The sequence below is a fragment of the Sylvia atricapilla genome, chromosome 8 (assembly GCF_009819655.1).
Source record: "Sylvia atricapilla isolate bSylAtr1 chromosome 8, bSylAtr1.pri, whole genome shotgun sequence".
NCBI classification, from domain to species: domain Eukaryota; kingdom Metazoa; phylum Chordata; class Aves; order Passeriformes; family Sylviidae; genus Sylvia; species Sylvia atricapilla.
In genome coordinates, this window is record NC_089147.1 from 27433340 (window position 1) to 27439339 (window position 6000).

A 6000-nucleotide genomic window follows, 5' to 3' on the forward strand; every position below is an offset into this window, starting at 1 on the left:
GGTAGGACACGTGTGTGGCAGCAGCTCTGGTGGTGCAGAGGGCTGCCCTGGGAGCAGCAGCCTCGTTGGGAGGAAAGGGAGCTGCTCTGCACAGAGCCTGACATTGGAGAGGCAGACGTGTCACATTGTCACTTGCTGTCTTCAGAGTGTATCTCCACATCTCCTAACCTGCAACCTGAACTTCCATTTCGTCACTTGAGAGGAGTAAAGGCCGAAGACTTTGTCTCCGTGTGGGGCAAGCCACACTGGTAAATGATGAAGAGTTGTGCAGACAGTAGTACCTATTTCCAGAATTCTGGTCTGTCTTAAGTGGACCAAAGTTACTTAAAGCAAGGTTCAATGAACTTCTGCAGAATAAAATCACAGGATATATAAAAGGGTACTCTGCTTACAGTAAGAGGAAAAAAATAACAGGAGTTTTACTACATAAACTGCTTAGTGTAGGAATCCTTTAAATTTCCTGTATTTTAACAGAAGATTTAGTTGTGTCTCTGCACTTAGTTTTTTAAACGTGGGGAGGAAGAGTGTTAATGTGGGGTGTGAAGGGGATGAAATGGTGTCATTCCACCTGTAAAGCAGACCCTGTGATTACGTCCTAGAATGATAGTAACTTTGTTTCTCACTGCTTCCAGTACATAAGGCATGAAAACCAAGGTGAGTGGCATTACTGCAGAAGTTTGAATGAGAAAGGGAAGGAAGGAGTCGATTCTGTGAAATGACACCATTCAGGAGCCTTGCACACGCCTTACCTCTGGGAATGATGCCCAAGTTGTGGTAATGTGGGGTTTTTATTCATGGATGTATTGTTGGCCCCTCACCCCAAACCTACGTCTCTTGAAAACATTTCTGGGGCAAAAAGTTTTAAAGTATCCAGGCCAGAGTTGTTTTCTGATCTACTCTAAAATTTATGGTCTGAATTGAGTTGAAGTACAAACCATAAGGAAAACCTGGAGTAAGATCACTTTGTGTCACAGCTCTATGCAGAGGCATCAATTTGGGTTCAAAAGCTTGATATTCAGGTTACTGAGCCTCCAAAAGCAATTCAGTAATGTGTTATATAAAACTGCTGTGTAACATCTGGTGTCATTTTGCTGGCTCGTATTTTAAATTTTGTCTGCATTTGGCAAGGAATTTTAAAGCAAAGCTGTCTTACCCAAATTAAAAATATCTAGGTTGAAGTGCTATAATGAAATGATACTTTAGCGGCAGAAATTGAACACTGTAAATTAAATAGAAGTGATGCAATTACTGTTTGTAGTCTCTCTTGCCCTAACTCTTTTTAAAATCTGGCTATAAATTTTTAATAAGACAAAAATCCATCTTTTTAGTGGAGAAATCTGATTGGAATTTGTTTGCTAAGTATATTCACACATCTCAAACATCCAGTTTCAGAATGGAGCTTCATATTGCAAAACAATGGTTTTTTGTGATACCTTAGATTAAAGTGAGAGCCTTACTGAGGCTTTTGTGAGAATAAATTTGTAGCTATTTTAGCCCAGATAATCGTACAAGTGCCCCCTTATTTAATGCAGGTTATAATGGTTATTCAGGTATAATTTCAAATGTAAGAGAAAAATAAATATAGAGGACTTCAAGTCATTTATGTATTCCTGTAGAATATAAATTGAAATTACTGGGAGAAACCAGTACTCCAGAATGATTTGTTAGTCTATTATACATCCAGTCTAGGACTGTAAAAAATAAACCCCACACCTAAAATCATTCTGTTGAGAGAACTAAATTTTGATGCTTCTCCCAAGAAGAGAAAAATATACATCTATCCAGGTGTTGTTATACAATGTTAAGAGGTTTATACGAGGATGAACTGTATGTGAGTTTTTTGTAATACTTGTGATTAGCCTTCAGAAGTTCTCAGGAGAACTGGTTTGTGCTGCTTGATTACTTTACATGATATGGCTTCAGCTTTCTTTAAATCTGAAAATCCCTTAGGGCAGATGTGCTTTGGTTTCTGAACTTTGCCACCTGGGACCAAGTGGAACTGCTCTTGAACCACAGGTGTGTACACAGTCCCGCCCTTCTCTGTGGATTTTGCCTGGTCACCATTTTCAAAATGCTCGAAATTCAAAGCCTGCTGAGCTCAGTCAGTCCTGCATTGTGGTGATGGTCTTTTAAGCTGAGCCCAGTCTGTGCCTTTTTCTGTGAGAGCCCCTTATCAAATGCTGGTTTCTCAGCAAGACCCCGAGTGCTCTGATGGCAGCAGGGGCTCGGTGCCAAGCCCATGGCAAGGAGCTGGCGTGTGCACAGGGGTTTGCTCAGGTCACTGGGAGCGGTGTCTCGGGCTCTGGCTGCTCACAGAGGAGGAGTCTGAATTGGAAGAGAGGGCGGGCACCTGCTCAGGCTGTTTCTGCACCAGCTCTTGCTGATACCAGAACTCCCCCATGTTTCCCAGGCTGATTTCAAAACCCACCTGGGTGCTGAGCCATTGGGAGCCTCATTCCAGTGAGAGCAGCACACGGCACCGTTGCAATGTACTTTCTCTCCGGGGTCTAAGCAAGAAAACACAGGCATTAAGATTCCAGAAATGATACAGCCAAAGGCCAGGAGGAGTTTCTACTGAGCCCAGATTTCACTAACTACTGTCATATCTGAGATCCTACTTTGTCAGTGTGTGGTTTGACTTCTCAAACCTCTTTGAGAGGCAGAGGTCGTCTTCCATTCAAACAGAATTTTAGGCATATGCAAGACAAAGATATCTGAAAGAGCAGGACTCTTCAGTACATTGTAGTGACTGCTTTAATTGATGAAGTTTCTGCAACACCAGTAAATGCCTAATTATTTCAGGAGCATATGGAATTTTTGATGTCCTGGTGACAAATTAAGAATTGTTAAGATTCAGACTTGTGAAAGAAAATAATGTTGCAGTGATAGCATGCTAAAATGTTGTAATCTGCCTGTGACCAACAGTGAGGAAGGAAAATAAATACCCTTGGTTAACAGACTTTGCCTGGAGAATGAAGTCAGAGAGACAGAGGTCTGATGGGATGAAGAAGAACCATCATGCAAGTTATGGTATCAGAAGCTGGATCAACAACTGGGCCTGGTGTGTGGTTGCACAGCACTCCCTGTTCGGAAGCATTAAGTATTTGCTGGAAGAGCCAGATCCTGCTGAAGGCTCTAGGGATCTCCAGATGGGTGAGCAGTTAGCCCATGAACATCTTGCCTCCCAAATAATATTCCAAGAGTACCTCATGCTGTCTAGGATTAGGTTGTAGGTAATCCATCACCTACAGGCAAGTGCCTTGGAGGTTCCATACACTGCTGAACCAGAAGCAACTTCTTGCAACATTGAGAGCTTGGCTGGATAAGCTGGGGTCGGTGTTCTGCTCAAGGTTTGGCAGTGCACAGTGTAACATCTGCAAACTTTAACTCTCATAAAGTCGTCCAGAGCAGCACTGGCTGCCAGGTGCCTTCCTTGGAAGCTGCTTTGCTTTCTTTGTTGAATGCAATTGAAAATTGTGGTACGTGCCTGTGAAATTTGTTTACGTCATTCGCTATTCATCCTCCCCTCTCTCATTTCAGTATCACTGCTGAAATAAGATTTTAGAAAAGAGAAAGGCTTTGCAAGAGTACCTGCAAATTGTTCTTTAGCACCAGGAAGAAACATTCTAGGATTTCTCTTCTACTCTGGGAACTGGAGAGAGGAGGGCATCCTGGTCTAAAAAGACTCTTGAATTACTAGTGTTTCAGAATGCTGAGATCTGCTTCCACCAGTCTAAAGTCCAGGCTGCTTCATGACACTTGGTTTATTGCCCACCTTTCCAGTGCCAGTTCCACAGAAACACTGAGCACACGTGAAGTTTGGAATCTTCAATTTCCACACCAAAGTAAGAACCAGCACTGACTATTGGACTAAGCAGTAGTAGTAGAAAATAGGAGATTTACTTGGGAGTGAACTCACCAGCCATGATGTCCATTTCTAAGAAACAGATGCTAAAGTAGAACCCTGTTTATTTGAGATGCTGTGAAAGGTGTGAAACTCATAATCTTTTGAGTCAGTGTTCCCGAACAACCATCATAAGCATCAAACTGCAAGGAGCAAAAAGAAGATTACAGGTATTTTGCTCTTTTTGCTTTCATGAGGAGAGAACCAAGAGGCACACAAACCTTAACAACACAGCTTCAAAGCTGTCTTGCCAAAACAAGCTCAAGATCCAGAGCTTAGGAGTGACAAGTATTCCATTAGCAGGTTCATGCTGATTCCTTCATCTCTGTAGAAACACAGTAGCTGCTGGAGGCATGTTGTGCCCCTGTCTCCTCTGATCACCCCTGCAGCTGGGAATAGGCCCCAGGAATTATCTTGTGCAGTTTCTGTGGCTCTCGAAACACTTGAAGGGTTGTTCCAGAGTCCTGTCTCTGTGATGCTCTGCCCATGGCAGTGGGGGAGAGCTGAGCTCTGCCTGCTGTGCATGTGTGGGCAGAGGGGGTGAGTGTGTGTCTGTGCTGGGCTCCTGGGTGCTTTTTCAATGCAAGGAGCTCTGTAAATGCACCTGGAGCCTTTCAAGGGGAGTGCAGCACAGGCAGAGCAGAATTCCCTGCTACTCTGAAGCTACAATATTGGTTTATGCTGCCCTGTCACACTGGGAATTGCTCATGTTACTGCCTAACAGGTACCACTCTGCAGGGGCGTTTAAAGGTCAGACTGCAGGAGCGTTTAAAGGAGATCTGATCACATGGATTGGTGGTAATAATGTGGGATTTGGAATGGGAACGTGAGGCTCTAGGAAAGGTAAGTGAAAGATGTTAAACTGTGTCCTGCACAGGGTTAACTGGATTATCAAACATGAGAAAAGCCACCACACCTGCTGGAGTAAACAGGGGACCTTATGAAAGAGATGGTGCATGAGTGTGGGATATGCATAGTGCTTCCTTGCAGCACTTCTGCTTAAACACAGGATTTACTGAGGAGACATCCCTGCCAGTGTCTGCCAGACACAGCGCTCTGCTCTTACTGCTTGTCACTATTTGCAGAGGATTCCAAGACAGGGAGCACGCTGATTAAAAATAGACTTCTGGGAAACTTGGTGGAGGGAGAAATGTCGAGAAGGTGTCCTGTCAAAGCAAGAACTGCAGGTATGAAAAGAGCTATCAATCACTGTCAGGGCCAACTGCTGTGGACCAAGAGCCCTGAAGCAACTCGGTGAGTGACTCTGGTTTATAACATGTCACTTGCAGTTGGAACTAAAGCAAAGTCTGACTTTGGAAAGAGCTTCAGAAACAGTCCTACTAACCACAGGCTGGCAAGTTTAACTTCCTCCAAAAGAAATTGCTAAAAGTTACACACTGTAATAAAACATAGGCAGTCGGTGAGGTACTTGGCTAAATATTGGGGGGAACAAGAGAAGCTGTAAGGATTGCTCTTACAACTCCAGAGGAGCTTGTAAGTAAGCAGGCACGTGCGACATAGTTAATATAAAACCATGCAAATATTTGTTGGGAGAAACTGGAGATCATCTAGTCCAGACTTGTGCTCAAAGCTAGTTCAGGTCTTTGCCCTGCCAAGTTTGGAAAACATCTAATGATGGAGATTTCACAGCCTCTCTTGGTAATCCACACCAGGCCGATGCTTTTCTCCCAGAGGGGGGGGAAGAAAAAAAAAAAAAGAAAAAGTATTTTTCAAGTTAAAAAAAAAAAAACAACAAACCCACACACACAAAACCACAAACAAAAAAAACCACACCAAACAAAAGAACCAGAGTTTTCACTAAATCTTCCTCAAACCCCTAAGCTGTTGAGAGCGAAAAAAAAAATCTTTTATTGGGCTGATAACCTTCACTCCAAGGGTTTTAAAAGAGAAGAGCTGAGCAGAAATAGCAGTTTCATCCCTGCAGGCAAGGAGGACTCTGCTGAGGGTTGTGGGCCGAGTGCTGCGCTGTTGGTTGGGGTCACGACTGCCCTGACAAAAGGAGGGCTGGCCGGCGGGGGTGGGGAATGCGGGCGCTCGGCACTCGCGGTTTTGGGTGTTCGTGGTCAGATACAAAC